The following is a 17,941-nucleotide window of genomic DNA, read 5'->3' as shown; positions in this document are numbered from 1 at the left end:
TGAATATAAATTTACCTGAAGGAGAGAAGAAGAGGAGGAGGAGGTGTAGAGAAGAGGAGAAGAAGTGTGAAGTTAGTTAGAGCAAGTTAGAGTAACAATAGAAGAGGAATGGAAAGAGGGAGGAAGAGGAGATAAAGGGTGAAGGAGTGAAGGGTAAAGGAGAGGAGACAGGTTGCGCAAGAGAAGAACATTAGAGGAAACAAGAGGAGAGGAGAGGAGACAAGGAGATAGGAGAGGAGAGGAGACAAGGAGAGAGGAGGGAGAAGGGAATGAGAAGAAATGAGGATGGCAGAGGAGAGGAAACAAGGGGAGAGGAGAGGAGACAAGGGAAGAAGCGAGTAAATGAGGAGAGGAGACAAGGAGAGAGGAGAGGAAACAAGAGGAAAGGAGACAAGGAGAGAGGAGAGGAAAGGAGAGAAGACAAGGGGAGAAGCGAGTAAATGAGGAGAGGAGACAAGGAAAGAGGAGAGGAAACAAGAGGGGAGGTGAGGAAACAAGGAGAGATGATAGGAAACAAGGGGAGAGGAAACGAGAGGAGGGGAGAGGAGAGGAAACAAGATGAGGTAAGGAAAGAGGAAACAAGAGGAGGAGAGAGGAAAGGAGACCGGAGAAGAGGAGGTGAAAGGATGAGAGGTTTCCGAGCTGTACCAACAGAGGAGTGTGTCTATTCTCTCAGCTGCTGACACACTTTTCATCTGAAGCACTTTGCTCAGTAGGGTGTGTGTGTTTGTGTGTGTGTGAGTGTGTGTGTGTGTGAGAGAGTGTGTGTGTGTGTGTGTAAGTGTGTGTGAGTGTGTGTGTGTGTGTGCGTGTGTAAGTGTGTGTGTGTGTGTGTGTGTGTGATCTCGTTGTTCTTGTTGTTCCCAGCTGTACAAAAAGGAAACTCTCCCTCTCTCCGCTCCTGCCAGCTGAGGATATTTTTCATTCCTTCTTCTCAGTCTTGAGTCTCGGCCAATCAGTGACCACCTCGTCTGTCCCTCCACACCTGTATACGTGTCGCACTGAAGGAGCAGAGAGAGAGAGAGAGAGAGAGATAAAAAGACAGAAAGAGAGAGAGACCTTTACCCAAACTGGCCTACTTTCTCAAACAGCTTGTAATTAGCCTCACTTCATGCATTTATGCATCAGACAGTGGAGCTAAATCGGTGTTTTGTAATCAGAAAATCCCAACTGACACAACCAACATTGAGTTTTCCTTCTACTGTAAACTGGAAACACATTATAACTCCCTACAGTCAACATATGCAGCAACATATGCAGCAACTCTTTTTCCCTCCCTGCAAAATTTAAAGCTGCTCCACTGACCTAAAGCAACCCTGTCTGCTCTAGAAACAACTTCTACATACAACTAAACTGCAGTGGTGGAAGTACATTCACTCAACTACTGTACTTAAGCACAATTATGAGGTACTTTACTTGAGTATTTCCATGTGATGCTACTTTATACTCCAACACATTTATTTGACAGCTTTAGTTACTCATCTATGGATAATATAACAAGCTTTATATACAACACATTATCAAAAGATCAAACCAGTGGTTTCCAACCTTTTTGGCTTTTGACGTCTTACAGGAAGCAGCGTATAGTCGGGGGTCACATTTCAGTCTCTGACACCAGAGGACGGGGTTCCCATCCTGAGCCTCCTCTGTGTTAAGTAACTTAACTTAAGCACTTAAGTTGGTGAAAGATTTGTGGTTTTGTTTAAATGTAGTAATGAAACTGATGTCAGGGGCGGCTGTGGCTCAGGAGGGTCGTCCACTAATCGGAAGATCGGCATGTCGATGTGTCCTTGGGCAAGATACTTAACCCTGAATTGCTCCTGATGGCTGTTCCATCAGTGTATGAATGATTAAATTTCCTCTGATGGGCAGGTTGGGACCTCGTATGGTAGCCCCTGTACCCATTCAGCGTATGAATGTGTGTGAATGGGTGAATGTGATTCGTAGTATAAAAGCACTTTGAGTGGTTGGAAGGCTAGAAAGACGCTATACAAGTACAGTCCATTTACCATTTACCATGTCAGTTTTGTCATCTGACTCCTGTTAAGAAATGAAACAAGTTAATTTATAAGCTCAGAGGCTAACGAATCTCTTAATGAGTCTCTTATTTTATTAGCGAAGAGCGATCTACACATCATTTAGCACATCAACTCATCTACAATTGTTGAGAAACATTTGATAAGAGATTTGAAAGGATTTGGATTTGATAAGCTGATTTGATACTGGATTTAGATTTAAATGAGATCACCCCCGCCCCCCCCCTCCTTCCCCCCCACCATCACCACCACCATCTCTGATCATGTACAACTCCGACACTCAACCATTTCATTGTTTGGTTACATTTTTTTCTTTATTGACATGACGGCAGCACCAAATGAATCTCAGGGCAACTACAATAAAACAAACGACTGATATCAATATCTGTTCTGAATTTTGGGTAAAATCTGTGGATAAGTTTGAAACTTTCAAGGCCTTTGTTCCATGTCAGGTTATTCATAAAGTGCTCGCAGTATGAGATCACATGTGTTAGTGTGATGATGTCTTCTTGAAGGAGTGCTCTTAAGGATTTATTGTTATTACAGAGATTCAAAGAAAAACACGTTTTTACAGTTTTTTTTTTTCTTATTCATTAACTGCTCAAATGTCAATGACATGACATCATATTCCCAGCAGCTCTGTAGTATGACTAACACGAAATGGTCCAGTGATCTAAAACACCAGTAAACCGCCTTTGATGTCAATCTAGAGCCGCTATTTTGCACCGACGCTCAACAGTCATACTCGGAGAAATCTACATTTCTTCACCCACAGAAGTGAAACAGAGCGGCGGCGGCAGCGTGCATTGCAGACACGCTGCAGTAACATCGGTTGTTGGGTTTTTGTGCAGAACTCTCACTTTCTCTAAGTGGGAAACTGTCATTTTGCACTTGCAGTATCACTCATGCCTTCTATGTACCTGTAAAACCCAGCTGAATACTGAGAGCTCAGGCATTTCCTCTGGAGGAAGGCGTTTTGGAAATGTAGGGAATCATACTGAGGTAAATATTGAGGGAAAGTACTGCAGGTAAACCAAAAAATGCTGGAGTGAGCTGAACATCACAGACGTATAACGTCTTTATTTAAATGGAAGAGTACCTGAGGGGGATGTTTTTGATCTCAGCTCATTATTTTTATTTTAGGGTTATTACCCCTAACCACTAACCCCTAACCCTAATCCCTAACCCTCTAACCCTAACCCCTGACCCTCTAACCCTAACCCTCTAACCTCTAACTCCCTAACCCCTGACCCTCTAACCCTAACCCCTGACCCTCTAACCCTAACCCCTAACCCTAATCCCTTACCCTCTAACCCTAACCCTGACCCTCTAACCCTAACCCTCTAACCCTAACCCTCTAACCCCTAACCCTAATCCCTCACCCCTGACCCTCTAACCCTAACCCTCTAACCCCTATCCCTAACCCTCTAACCCTAACCCTCTAACCCCTATCCCTAACCCCTGACCCTCTAACCCTATCCCTAACCCTCTAACCCTAACCCTCTAACCCCTATCCCTAACCCCTGACCCTCTAACCCTAACCCTCTAACCTTAACCCTCTAACCCCTGACCCTCTAACCCTAACCCCTGACCCTCTAACCCTAACCCTCTAACCTTAACCCTCTAACCCTCTAACCCCTGACCCTCTAACCCTAACCCTGACCCTCTAACCCTAACCCTCTAACCCTAACCCCCTAACCCTCTAACCCTAACCACTAACCCCTAACCCTCTAACCCTAACCACTAACCCCTAACCCTAATCCCTAACCCTCTAACCCCTATCCCTAATCCCTAACCCTCTAACCCCTATCCCTAACCCGACCCTCTAACCCTAACCCTCTAACCTTAACCCTCTAACCCTAACCCTCTAACCCCTAACCCTAATCCCTAACCCCTGACCCTCTAACCCTAACCCTGACCCTCTAACCCTAACCCTCTAACCCTAACCCCCTAACCCTAACCACTAACCCCTAACCCTAATCCCTAACCCTCTAACCCCTATTCCTAACCCCTGACCCTCTAACCCTAACTCTCTAACCTCTAACTCCCTAACCCTAATCCCTTACCCTCTAACCCTAACCCTCTAACCCCTAACCCTAATCCCTAACCCGACTCTCTAACCCTAACCCTGACCCCCTAACCCTAACCCTCTAACCCTAACCACTAACCCCTAACCCTAATCCCTAACCCTCTAACCCCTATCCCTAACCCCTGACCCTCTAACCCTAATCCTCTAACCCTGACCCTCTAACCCTCTAACCCTGACCCTCTAACCCTCTAATCCTAACCCTCTAACCCTGACCCTCTAACCCTGACCCTCTAACCCTCTAACCCTGACCCTCTAACCCTGACCCTCTAACCCTGACCCTCTAACACTAACCCTCTAACCCTAACCCTAACCCTCTAACCCTAACCCTCTAACCCTGACCCTCTAACACTAACCCTCTAACCCTGACCCTCTAACCCTGACCCTCTAACACTAACCCTCTAACCCTAACCCTGACCCTAACCCTCTAACCCTAACCCTCTAACCCTGACCCTCTAACCCTAACCCCCTAACCCTAACCCTCTAACCCTAATCCCTAACCCTCTAACCCTAACCCCTGACCCTCTAACCCTAACCCTAACCCTGACCCTCTAACCCTAACCCCCTAACCCTAATCCCTAACCCTCTAACCCTAACCCTCTAACCCTAACCCTCTAACCCTAATTCTCTAACCCTAACCCCAACCCTCTAACCCTAACCCTCTAACCCTAACCCTCTAACCCTGACCCTCTAACACTAACCCTCTAACCCTGACCCTCTAACCCTAACCCTCTAACCCTGACCCTCTAACACTAACCCTCTAACCCTGACCCTCTAACCCTGACCCTCTAACACTAACCCTCTAACCCTAACCCCCTAACCCTGACCCTAACCCTCTAACCCTAACCCCTAACCCTCTAACCCCTAATCCTAATCACTAACCCCTGACCCTCTAACCCTAACCCTAACCCTGACCCTCTAACCCTAACCCCCTAACCCTAACCCTCTAACCCTAATCCCTAACCCTCTAACCCTAACCCCTGACCCTCTAACCCTAACCCTAACCCTGACCCTCTAACCCTAACCCCCTAACCCTAATCCCTAACCCTCTAACCCTAATTCTCTAACCCTAACCCCAACCCTCTAACCCTAACCCTACCCCCCTAACCCTAATCCCTAACCATAAATGAGCCTTTATTAATATTCGTAAAGACTGGGAAAAATACAATTTTCACCCTAAAACTTTATTTTAGATGTTTATGATTACTTTTCTAATGACTTTGATGGACTAAAGTATATAATTAGCAGCTTTTGTCAGGAAAAGTCTGTGTAGTTTTGGTTAAAAAGCAGTAAAGCATTAATGTACCTCACTATGTTTGACTCTGGTTGGTGTGTCGTTCCCAGGCTCCGCTGCCCGGTCCGATATTATCTTCCACAGCACAGTTAGCGGTGTCACAATGAAAACACAGACAGTTACTGCTGCTGTAGGTTTAGGTTGAGTTATTTGCATATCCATACAAAAGATAAAAACACTTCAAAAAATATCAGCGGATGAAAAGGAATTCAATCTCAGCGAGTGAGACAGAACAGAAACCCCAACGGGCTTAAAAAAAAAACACACACACACCCCGAAGAAAAAAAAAGTGACAAAAGAAAACTGAAAATCAAGATGACAAATGGATGACACGAGTGATCTGACACTCTGAAACGGAGTGTCATCTGTGTGTTTTTTTTCCTTTCTGTTTGTTTATTGTTGGATTCATGTGAGAGTTTGAAATGTCAGTCTCAAGTGTTCAGAATCCGCTACGGAAACAACAGAGACGTCGGGGAATGAAGATGTTGTTGGTTTTTTGGTTGTTTTTTTTATTTTTATTTAAGAGAACAAACCACAAGATCAGCATGTCACCATGGTAGCACAAAACAAATAAAACACTGATGTAAATTTAAATCTGATGTTTATGTGCTAAGAGAGTCTCGTGACCTTTTGACCTTTAACTCAATTGATAATGTGTCCACAACCTGGAAACTGGTAACATTTGCTAGATGCTTTACTGCATATCCAGTGATGGAAGAAGTACTTTTTTACTAATGTAAAAGTAGAAATACTACAATGTAAAAGTACTCGATTACAAGTAAAAGTCCTGCATTTATAACCCTACTTAATTAAAAGTACACACTTACTCGTTGCAGCTGCTTTAGATGAAGTTAGGTTGAACTACTTTACTATACAGTTAAGTCAAATGGTTCCCAACGTAGGGGTCGGGCCCCTTCTAAGGGTCACGAGATGTGTGATAATGTGGGAGGTTGTGAGATGATGAAAAACAAAGTTGCAACTTTTCTCTACCAAAAGTATAAGTACTCATTATGCAGGATGGTCCATTTCATATATTTATTACATTATTGGATGTGTCAGCACTGTTAATACTTTATAAACTGCTAAGTATCTTTATTTGTTGATTATATTTCTTATGAACAACCTGTAAAGTTTCTACAGCTGTCAAATAAATGTAAAAAGTACAACATTAGCCTCTGAACGGCAGTGTGATAGAGGTATAAAGTAGCATAAAAATGAAATTACTCAAGTAATCAAATAGTACAAGTTCTTCAAAATCCCCCTCCGGTGAGTTTGGCGGCTGATGTTGGGCGATAACGTCTGGCTCGCACGCATTAGTCGGCGTTCCAGAAGGTCCCGAAGGTGTCGGATGAGGTTTAGGTCACGTTGTTCCACAACAAAAACTACAAAAACAGTTCCTTTTTTTTTACGGAGCGGCTTTGTACACGGGAGCATTGTCGTGTCGAAAGAGGAAAGGGTCAAACACAAACTGTTGACACAAAGTTGGACAGAAAGTAAAATATCATTGTATGTTATGGAATGGAACTACGGAGTCTTACTCAAAGCATGAATAATAATAATAATATAATAATAATAAAGTTTATTTTCATAGCGCTTATCGAAACCAGAGATTACAAAGTGCTTTACAAGAACAGAATGAGAAAGCATACAGACACATTTTTCAACAATATTAACAATAATGAAAATGATTTTTAAATATTTGAAAGAGGTTTTTCAAAAGCCTTTTGGCCTCACAGTATAACACTGGAACCGCTGGCAAAAACTACTTTTTACAACATTCCAGTCTTGAAAACGTTAATAAAAACTTACTGACCGTTATATACTACCTTAAAATGTGCTGTTTTATTGTTGGACAGACCAGAACTCCTGTTCCTGCTGCTGCATGATAAAATCTTTACGTTACAGAACATGGAGAGCGTTTACTAAAGGTGGATCTAAATAAAAGTACCTGATGTCTTTATGCTCTCTCTGTCTCTGTCTCTCCCTCAGGGGCTGTGACCGGTTGGTGGACTTGCTAAACTGGACCAGAGGACAAACAGTTAGACCAGGTAAGATCCACAAAACTGTCTTTTGTTTGTGTGTGATTGTGGCCTTTTGGAAATGAGCAAACATAAAATCGTGTTTTTAAGGTGACATGAAGTTAGTAGGTGGTTGATTTCGGTGACGTTTGTAGAATTTATCGAGAACTGACTGACAAAATGTTTTCGAAAAGGTGGAAAAACAGAACAGAAGCGATGCAGATGAGGAGTTTTTGTGATTTTAATATCAAATGTAAGTGGTTTCAGTGGTGAAGTTTCACCATCAGATGAATTTTAAAGGTTGATTTTAACTCATGAAGAGAAACTGTTGGTGAGACTAGTTGTTATTTGAAGGTGAAATCTCCCCACAGGAAGAGAGAGAGCGCCGCACGAACCAACCAAAGTAGAAAATGGTGGAAAAAAAAAAAAGACTTTGTAATAATAATCATCATCATTATGATTTAAAATGGCTGATGCTTTTGTCACGAGCCAGAGAGAGAGAGAGAGACAGAGAGAGAGAGAGCGAACGAGAGGCTCGCGCAGAGAAACAGACGGTTAGAGACGAGGAGAGAGTTGAGCTGTATTCATTTAACCAGAATTACTCTCTCGCTGTTTTCTCCTGGCTGGTTGCCGGGGAAACCGGCCAGCTTTGTTACCGGAGGTGTGACCTCGGCTGGGAGTGTAAATGAAAAAAAAAAAAAAAAACAACTCACTTTAACGGTCCCGCTGCCTGCCATCATGTAAAGTTTCTGTACAGGCCTGTTTCCTTTTAAACACCTCAGCTCCGCAGCCGAGAGGAATTTGTTTGGAAAATCATATAATTCTGCTCTTTGTGCACACATGAAAGGTTCGGAAACGGTCCAGTAGCTGCTAAATCTGTGTGTAAGTATGATTGAATTTGTTGTTTGGAGTACGTGCTGCAGTAGTGAAACAGACAGAGACATAATGTGAAAATGTACTAGACAGCACACATGCCTGTCATCATTCGGCTCTGAATCATTTCAAGATAGGTTCGGTATTCCTCGTTGAAAAATCGATGCCGTGATTATGAGAAAACATTCTGAAGTCACGTTGAGCTGACAAAATAATTACTCTGAGATCATGAGAAACAAAAGGTTTTTGGCAGCTTTTTTTTTTTTTTGGGATCCAAAATCACAAAGACATCTTGGGAACATCTGGTCACAACAAGACATTCTTGAAAAAAAAATAATCATCAGTCAAACAAGAGATTTTTACTAAAATCTTGACCCTTCTGCCCCTTCGAGTTACTTTCAAAAACACAGAAAAAAAGGCCAAACACCATTAGAGCTTAAAGAAACAAGACACTTATATATATTATGTGTTGGATATTTATAGTCTTAAACAATCAGGGCCATGAAAAAGGCAAGTCCAGGGTGAAAATTTAGCTTTTTAAGGTTTTTTTTTTGCATGTTTCATGTCCTAAATGTCCTCAGACGACCTTCAGTGAGGTCAACAGTAGAGAGAGTAAACTTTACTGTCCCTGAGGGGAATTTGTCTTGGGAACAGTCAGATAAAAAAACAAACATGGGAAGCCACAAATCATAAAAGAGACATTTGACTTTACATTTGACATTGACGGCTTAAAAAGAAAACTGTCTGAATTACGGTTGCAGACGTGTTTAAGTGCACGTTGCTCCGCTAGCAGCTCGATGGAGGCTGGAACAAACGGTTCAGCATCAAACGGTTTGATTTCCACTTCGGCACGCGGAGTCGTCGTCTTCTTCTTCCTGACGACGGAGCTTCGTATTCAGCAAAGAAGAGTCTGCAATGATTTTTTTTTTTGTTTGCTTGTTTCATGACTGCCTGCTCGTACAGCCTTTTTTCTGTGCATCCTGGCAAGCCTTCAGTTGCACTGTTAGCTCGCCAAACCGTGTTGTAATTCCATATGAAATGATGCTCTTTAGGATCGCCTGCTCGCTCCGTGCAGCCTCGACCGCCGTCAGAGAGTGTAAAGTCTCTGCTGCAGTCTGTTGCACAAGTTATGAATGTGTGTTTTCCAGCGTAGAAGGTTGTCTACGTGGACACCTCAAGTATTTACACGAGGACACCTGAATGATTGTCTGGCTTTTTGATGACCAGACTCACGGTCGGTCACTCGCCTCGGGTCAAAGACGTTTACAGCGAGATGGTTGCTGTCACGCCGCGTGATGAAGGTGTCTGTCTCAGCGTCTGTGTCCTTGTGGCTCAAAGTCACAGTGTCATCAGCGAATTTTATAATAGAATTATTGGGGGTGCACTTTCCTGCAGTCATTAGTGTGCGATGTGAAGAGTGTAAGGTGAGAATAAGCCTCGTTTTCCATGATACTAAGCAAAAACAGGCAGGTCAAAGGTCAGAAATGCCTCAGCATCTTGACAACAGATATAGGAAAGTATAACCACAATGATCAGGTAGTATCTTGTGCACGTTAAACTGAAGAATCAGAGCATATTAAAGACAGCAGGATGCATGAGAGGTTAGTAAAACAGCAGCGACTCTTGTGTAACGGCTGCTGCCGTAAAGACACCAGATGAAGAGGAGACTGGCCTTTTGCTTTCTTTGCTTTTTGCGAATGTGTGATGGTTGCAAAATACGCTAGATAGTAGAAGAGACAATGTATTGTGGGTGCAAATGTGTCAGCGGTGTCACTTCCTCTTCCTGTGTAACAGACGGCTTCAAATTGAGGACGAGGATGAACTATGTCATCCAAAACACCCTCGGTCTGTCTGTCTCTCTATCTCTTTCTCGCTCTCACATCATTCCCTCTTCTATATGTGTTCTCACCCACGACTCCTCCGTGCATGCGTGTGTGTGTGTGTGTGTGTGTGGTTGTGTCAGACAGCACACAGAAATAGATCATGTAAAGCAGAGATTACTATCTGCACCTCAAAGCACAAACGTGCGGGACTTTAAACTTCATACAGTGTCATCTCTGTAAAACTCTCTCTCTCTCTCTCTTTCTTTCTTTTTCACACACACACGGATACTAAAACACACACACACACACACACACACACACCAGAGATCATGCACAGGATGTGCGTCAGTGCTTGCAGACCGTGCACATGCAGTATTTGTGTGTGTGACGTGGGTTATGAGGACATAGACGGTGGCAAATGTCACTGACTGCTCTAAACTGTGGCAAGCTATTCAGACAGAGACAGACAGTATGCTTCCCTCCACACACACACATATATATATATATATATTTATACTGTATATATATTAAAATTTGAATGAGAAACTTGTTATGCATGGCTGACAAAGAGAGCCACATTGTATCAATAAAGAAAACATGATGGAGCAGCGAACACACAGTGAACAGGGGGAACAAATTAATGCATGGAAACAACACATGACATCAAAGATGTGTAGCAACAATGAAATATCATTAATTAACCACTTATCAAGTCACACACACACTGTTTTAATATAATGTCATTTTTAAAAACGTCCTCTGGAGAATGTTTGCATTATTGACCGGTTGATGGATGGATGGGGTTTTTTTTTTTGCCAACTTTTTGGAAATCTGTTTACAATTGGTGTTACATTTAGATGGAAACATGCCTTTAGAGATGTTATCACTGTTCCACTAACATCTGTGACTCAATGCAGTTTCTTTAAAGCAGCTGCATTCAATATTATGAGCTGTCAGTGTGTAATGTGTTGTGCATGGGGCTCGTAGTGATGAACCTACAGAGAATTAACAGCGACTCTGCAGCTCCCCTCGGCTTCACGGAGCTTTATAGCGAGTTTTAGCTCATTGTTTGGCTGTTTAGCTGTCATTGTTTTACTGTTTCGGTTCACTCCTAGCGGTTTTTTCGGCCGCAGGAGGCAGCTGTTTTCAGAGAAAAAGCTCTAAAAACCCGCTGCACATTACCTGCTCAGCACCAAGCGGCAAACACAGATAGCTGTAGACTAGCTGGTGAGCTAAAAGAGAGTGAATATTTACCCTACAGGCTGACCAGGTCCCCCAAGTGCAGGTTTTCGTGCAAGATAGATGAGTTTATGCTACACTACTTGCTATTAGAAGTTGAAACATTTGATTGCACACACACACACACACACACACACATACTAAAAAAAACCTCGTTAAAATGTACTTTTACCACAAGGCACGCAGTTGCATCATTGTAACTCAGCTTCCTCAATATCCAAAACCCACAAACTCTCTCCTCTAATGTAATCTAATGTGGAGACACAGAGAGTCGGATGAAGCCCCGTTTTAAAAGTTTCCGTGTTGCACCTGTGTTGTAGCTGAGCTCGCCCTGCTGTTTATCATGTTAATCATAGACTGTATATAAATGTTAACGCTTAACGTCGTCACTCATCAGCCCTGAATATCTTGTAAAGCTCTGCACAGTTAGTGACTGGCGAGCTAACGAGCTAACGGTGTAATAACTGTTGCGTACACACCTGTCGGGGGCGAGTGTTTGTGTGTCTGCTTCACTGTCGAGGGCCTTTTCCCTCCCAGCTCCACCTTTTCTCCTTCTTCCACGATACACAACTGTGTTTTGTGCACAGAGTGGAAAAATTTCCAGGAGATGATGCTGTTAATGCAGGAGGCTGCGTGCGTTGGACCAATCAGGTGTCACGATTGGCATGGATCTTACCAATGGGGGGGGGGGGGTGGGGGATTGCATGCCTATAGATCTGATTGATTGTGGCTGTCCTGCGTTGTTTCTGCTTCGATTTACCTTAATAATTTTGTCGGGTCTGACACCCGATCCAATCAGCATACAGATCAGACAGGCTGCTGGGAATTGTCCCGCTGGTCCCAGTGCCCATTTCGGGCCTGGTGTCCAGTAAACCAATAAGAGCATCACATCAGTCCGTGTTTGCAGATTGGCTAAAAAAGACCAGGAAGTGACTGAAACACACACACACACACACACATTCACCTCCACTCCCACACAATAGTACGTTCAAATAAAGAAAGTGGAGAAAAAGAAGGCGGGAGGTGAAGAGGGAGAAGAAGTGTATGTTCTGTTGCCATGGCGATCCCGGCTTGGTACCATAGATGCAAGCTCTGCCCTTGACAGAATCGCATGGAGAGGGAGTTTTACACACACACACACGCAGACACACACACACACACAGGGCAGAGTGATGATCACGTGTATTGAGTAACAGCTGTGTCCAAATGAATGGCCTTTGGGTGAGCATCATCTCTCTCTCTCTCTCTCTGTCCCCCGCCCCTCCCCTCTCCTCTCTCTAAATGTGTGTGTCCATATGTGTGTGTTCAGGTCACGAGTGAGATAACAGAGCGGCAGAATTTGAATAGCATTATGGGATATGACTGTTGCCGAGACAACAGCAGTTAGTTTGGTTCCCATTTCCTGCAGGTACCCAGAAGTCCACTGGCCTCTTTGTTTGTGCATTCAAATCGCATGGAAAGTATAGTGTGTGTGTGCATGTGTGTGTGTGTGTGTCTGAGCGCGGTGCAATAAGGAGCTTTGGTTTCGCTTCCGCATCGTTCCTCATGCAAATGACGGCTTTGTTGCTTCTGCAGCCTGCACACTTCCTGCACATGCTGCATATGGGTGTGTGTGTGTGTGTGTGTAAGTGGTTCTCAGTATGTGCATTTCTGCATGTATTATTTGCACTGCTCTGTACAGTATGTTTAATGTATATTAATGTTAAGTATGTATATGTAGCTTGTGTGTGTGTGTGTGTGTGTGCTTGCACATGCATGCAAGAGAACTGTATGTGGTTTGCATTTTGTTTATACTGTATGTGAGATGAGAGGTGCATCGCGTGGGATGTGTGCAGCTAACAGTAGATATTTAACTGGATAAGTGAAACTTTTACCTGCTGGTGGCACTAAATGAAAAGTCAGGGGGTCACTTGAGTCATCATGACCTCACTGTACTCTCCGATGTTAGATTTGGGGGGCTGTGTCCAACCTTTTCTGTAACTTTCAAAATAAAAGACGCATCATTTCTTACGTGATTTACCAGGTGTGACAGTGAGCGTGGTTTGAACTTCTCTCTCAAGCTCTCTTTAGTCACTTTTCTTGTCTTGCAGGAGAGACTGTTTGAAAAATGTGTGTATTTATCCTCGTACTTTCACCTTTCAGTGTGAACGGATCCACATGAAAGGCAAGCTAACAGTGCTAACACTGTTTAGCAACCACCACCAAACTTTACATCTAAAGTTTGAATTTGGAGTTTTAAATGTTTCTGTTGCTTCCTGTGGATGTTTCGGGGGAATTCAGATCGACTATATGCAAACTGAACTATCATCTAACTGAACCTCGATGGGAATTTTGTCTTTATTCATAAATTTGACCTTGTGTGATGTTGTAGAAAAAACCCTTCAGGGTGATTTTTTTTCATGGAGTCAGAGCAGCACTTGTGAGCGCAGGCTGACGTCGGAGGCTCATCAGCTGAAGAACCATTCAGAGTAAGACAGGATGTTTGTGGGAGGAGAGACGGAGTGATGAATGGAGGGAGAGCAAGGTCAAGAGATAGAGAGAGAGAGAGATAGAGAGAGAGAGATAGAGATAGATAGAGAGGGGAGGGGATTGTAATTAGACGCCGACACTTCCTCGTCCCCCGCTCTCTCCGCCCCCTCTCTTCCTGTGACCCTTTCAGCATCCTTCCTCTTTGTCGTCTTTACTTTTCTTTTTCACCTCCTTTCGTTTCTCCGTCTTCCCTCCTTTTCTCTCAGCCCCTCTTTTCCCTTCATCCCTCTCCCTCGCTTTACACTTGACTTTTTGTCATCTTTACTTTCTCTCTCTTGTCACTTTCCTTTCCTGTGCCATCCCTCCTTTCCCCTCATCCTTCTTTTCCTGTTTTTTCTTTCTCCATTATCCACTTTCTTCTCTCTTTCATCCTTTCTCACCCTCATATCCCTCCATCTATATCTTTTTACACTTCCTTCCATATTTCGCCTCTACTCCTCTTCCCTTCTCTTATACCTCTATTGTTTCCTGTCCCATCCCTTCATCCCTCCATCCTTCCCTCCACTCAGTCATTTCTCCCTCCATCTTCCTCTTTCTTCCCTTTTAGCATCCCTCGCTCTCTCCTTCATCTCTCCTTTGTCTCCCTCTTTTTCTCTTCATCTGTCTCTCCATAGTTTCCTTTTTAGCTTCATCCCTCGTTTCATTTCATCTCTTTGTCTCTCTGCCTTCTGTCCTTCCTCCACCCTCTGTTTCTCATCCTTCTATCCCTCCATCTTCCCCTTTCTACACCTCCTACCATCCTCCTCCTCCTCTCTTCTACGCCTTCCAGTCTTCTCTTTCTTGTCCCATCTCCCCTTTTCCCTCTTCCATCTTTTCTTTCTAGCCTCATCCCTCGTTTCATTTTGTCTTTTCTCCCTCCTTTGTCCTCTTCTCCGCCCTCAGTTTCTCATCGTCATATCCCTCCATCCTTCCCTTTCTATATCTCCTCCCATCCTTCGCTTCCTCTCTTCTTCTTTCCCTTTCAGCATCCATCACTCCACGCTTCCAGTCATTTTCTTTCCTGCTCCCATCCCTCCTTCTCTGACAACCCTTCATCTCTTCCTTCCTCTGTCGTTGACTCTTTCACCCCTCCTCCCTCCATCTCCTTCCAGTCATTTTCTCACTCAGTCATGTACGCTCACCCTTCTTTCATCCCTCTTTTCCCCTCATTCTTGCCCTTACATCCCTCCATCCCTCCCTTCCTCCACAATATCCTCCCCCCCCTGCTTCGCTGTTTTTCATCCTTTCCTCTGATTCTTCTATCTCTCTCTTCCACTTACTCTCCCTTCCTTCCTCTTTTTCACATTTCCACGGGTTCTTTCTTCACCCCTCTTCTTCCACTCCCTCTCTCCATCATCACCCCCCCCCCCTTCCTCTTCATTTCCCCCTTGCCTTCATCTTTTCATACCTCCCTCCATCTCTCCATGATCTCCTCTGCCAGAGAGGAACAGGTGGCTCGCCTCTGCTGTGCCATTCGGTGGCTTCCTGCCCAACACACAGAGAGAGAGAGAGAGAGAGAGAGCGAGCTTGTGGCCTATGTCAGTGCCCTGGCACTCAGACTTGTACAATGTGAAGGACGGAAGGAGGAGGAGCAGGAGGAAGTGGAAAAGGAGGAGGAGGAGGAGGAGGAGGAGGAGGGGTCCAAGCGAAAGGCTGTGATTTTCTAGACTGAGAGAGAAAGAGAAAGAGAGCAGCAGGTGCTTCAATTTTGAAGCACTCGTACAGACGCACACATGCACTTAAAGATAAGAGCCACCAGTAAGATATTTTTGCGCCCCCACACCAGCGTGACATCATTTCCTGTCCTCGCACAGGACGTCAACACACTCAAAAGAGCCTGTGGTTTGACTCTCAGGCTGGTACTTAAAGTCAAGTCAGTTTTTATTTGTATAGTCTAATATCACAATTCATAAATTTGCCTCAGGAGGCTTTTCAGCAACACAACATCCTCTGTTCCTAGACCCTCCATAAATGGATTAAAGAAAACTCCCTAAAAAAAACCCTTTAATGGGAAAAAAAAATGGAAGAAACCACAGGAAGAGCAACAGAGGAGGATCCCTCCGCCAGGATGGTGTAATAGATGTACAGAATAATGAGTCTATAATAGAATTAAGAAAATGCTTTAATGTCTCCTACTGCTGCTTTTACTCTCCCTCCTTTTCTTGTCTTTATGTCTTTTTTTTTGTACATGATTCATTTAGTTGATACTTCTATACAAAGAGAATTACAGTAATTGGAATCAGCCTCAGTATGAAGAAAGAAGTCATCAAAAAACATGATTGCATCCCTCCTAAATAGTGTGTTCATATGCTTAGAGCTACCTCTCTATCCTCTCCTCTGCTCTATTTTTTTTTTTTTTTTTTTATTCTTTTCCTCTAATCTTAATCTCATGCTGCAGTTTCTAAAAATGACATATTTGGGGAAATGGGGGATTGGGCTTGTTCCTGTAGCTGCTAGGATTACCCGCCGCTGCTACAGGAGCTAGCCATCTCCGGAGCTAACGCCATATGCATGGTATTAAGACTGATTAGCTCCACGCTAGCTCACTCACTCTCAGGGTATTAAGGCTTAAAAGCTAGCACAGCTGGCTAGCACCTCGTGCCTCCCGTCCATCATACACCCTGGGGATTAGCACATGCTAACGATGGTTAGCGGCCGAGCAAGAGCTAAGAATTAGCGCTTCAAAGAGGAGAAGTAAATCTGACGAGACCTGAAAATACGCTGCAGATTTTTTTTTTTTTTTAATATCTGTCTTCTCTGCAGTCACACATGTTTAAGTGTGGAGGAATGTATGTTATACATATAATACCTGGATGAGGGAGGGAAACATGCAGGTCTAATGGCTGCGCCTCCTTCACACAGCTCACGGCGGAGTGCCTTCGAGCAAGGCGCCTCCTGACGCTCTGTTTGGAAAAGAGCAAACTGGGAAGTTTCCAGTGTTTTAGGTAAATATCTATAGCAGAAGAAGGATGCACACATGGCATCTACTCAGAATTTTCTCTGCATATCTTCTTACTCCTGTTAAAGGATTAAATGCTCCTCTGTGAGTTGACAAAAACCTATCACCCTTCATCTTGACATCATCATCATGAAACCCTTTGAAACCCCCGTAAACCTTAAGATCCATCATGGTCCAGCTGAAATCAAAGCCGTTTCCCCCCCCACGGAAAGTTTTCACAGGAAGTAATTTGCACAATACTCTACCGAAGTCAGTTACAGTTAAGATCTTATTCAAGTTTCTGATCGCTGTCTTTCTCTGTATGCAGAAGCATCGTCAGTAAAATTAGAAAAAAAATGATGATGAAGAACGTAGGCTGAGGTGCTAAAATGAAGTTGAAAGTTTGAGGTCAAATCGAAAGGTCGAATGTGAAACAATCTGAATCATAACACCGCAGGCGTCGATTCCGTTGCCTTTATTTATCTGATTTATTCTCACTTTTAACAAACTAACTAACGTCAGACGTTGAGGTCAAACGCTGAACACTGACGCTCCGTTCTACACGTTTCCGACACATTTGCTGAGGAAGACTCCGTTCCTTTTCTTGACACTTATTCATAAGTCGAATGAAAAATATAATTCGCACTCAACACAAAGAGTCGCTCTAACGATGAAGGATTCAGTGTTACTGTATGTCTGCACAGACACAGACAGAAACCTGAATAGTGTTAAATTAAAGTATACAGAAAGCATTTATTTTGTTTATTTTGTCTCATGTGATGTTATATCTGGAGTTTTTCTGGGCATTTTGACAAATTTTGATTCATTTTCTGTCGTGAGTCTAATCTAATGAATAAATGTCAACTTATAAATGCTGACAAGCCACTAAAATATGTGTGTTTATATGTGAATAATATGTGAAATGTTAAAAATACATTAATAAATACCTAAACAACAATCTAAAAGGATCCAATCTAAACAGAAGATGTTGTTTAGGTATTTATAGAAGACAAATTGCACAATAGGTCGTTTTTTTTAATGATCCCATATATTTTTAATGGCCTTTCATCGTCTTTATTAACATTATTGTGTATCTGTTGATCCGGGTGGTGAGCCGTACGATTGC

At 43.4% G+C, this 17,941-nt stretch overlaps 1 protein-coding gene across 1 annotated transcript in view; it reads left to right on the top strand.

The window, feature by feature from the left end:
- hivep2a (HIVEP zinc finger 2a) overlaps positions 1 to 17,941 on the top strand; it is a 124,896-nt gene that overhangs the window by 6,411 nt on the left and 100,544 nt on the right. Inside the window, exon 2 of the mRNA XM_044376707.1 lies at positions 7,406 to 7,464. The gene's annotated coding sequence lies outside the window, so the exon portion shown is untranslated. The remainder of the gene's footprint in view (positions 1 to 7,405; positions 7,465 to 17,941) is intronic.

The sequence above is a fragment of the Thunnus albacares genome, chromosome 16 (genome assembly GCF_914725855.1).
Source record: "Thunnus albacares chromosome 16, fThuAlb1.1, whole genome shotgun sequence".
NCBI lineage: Eukaryota > Metazoa > Chordata > Actinopteri > Scombriformes > Scombridae > Thunnus > Thunnus albacares.
This window is presented reverse-complemented; position numbering and strand designations above follow the sequence as displayed.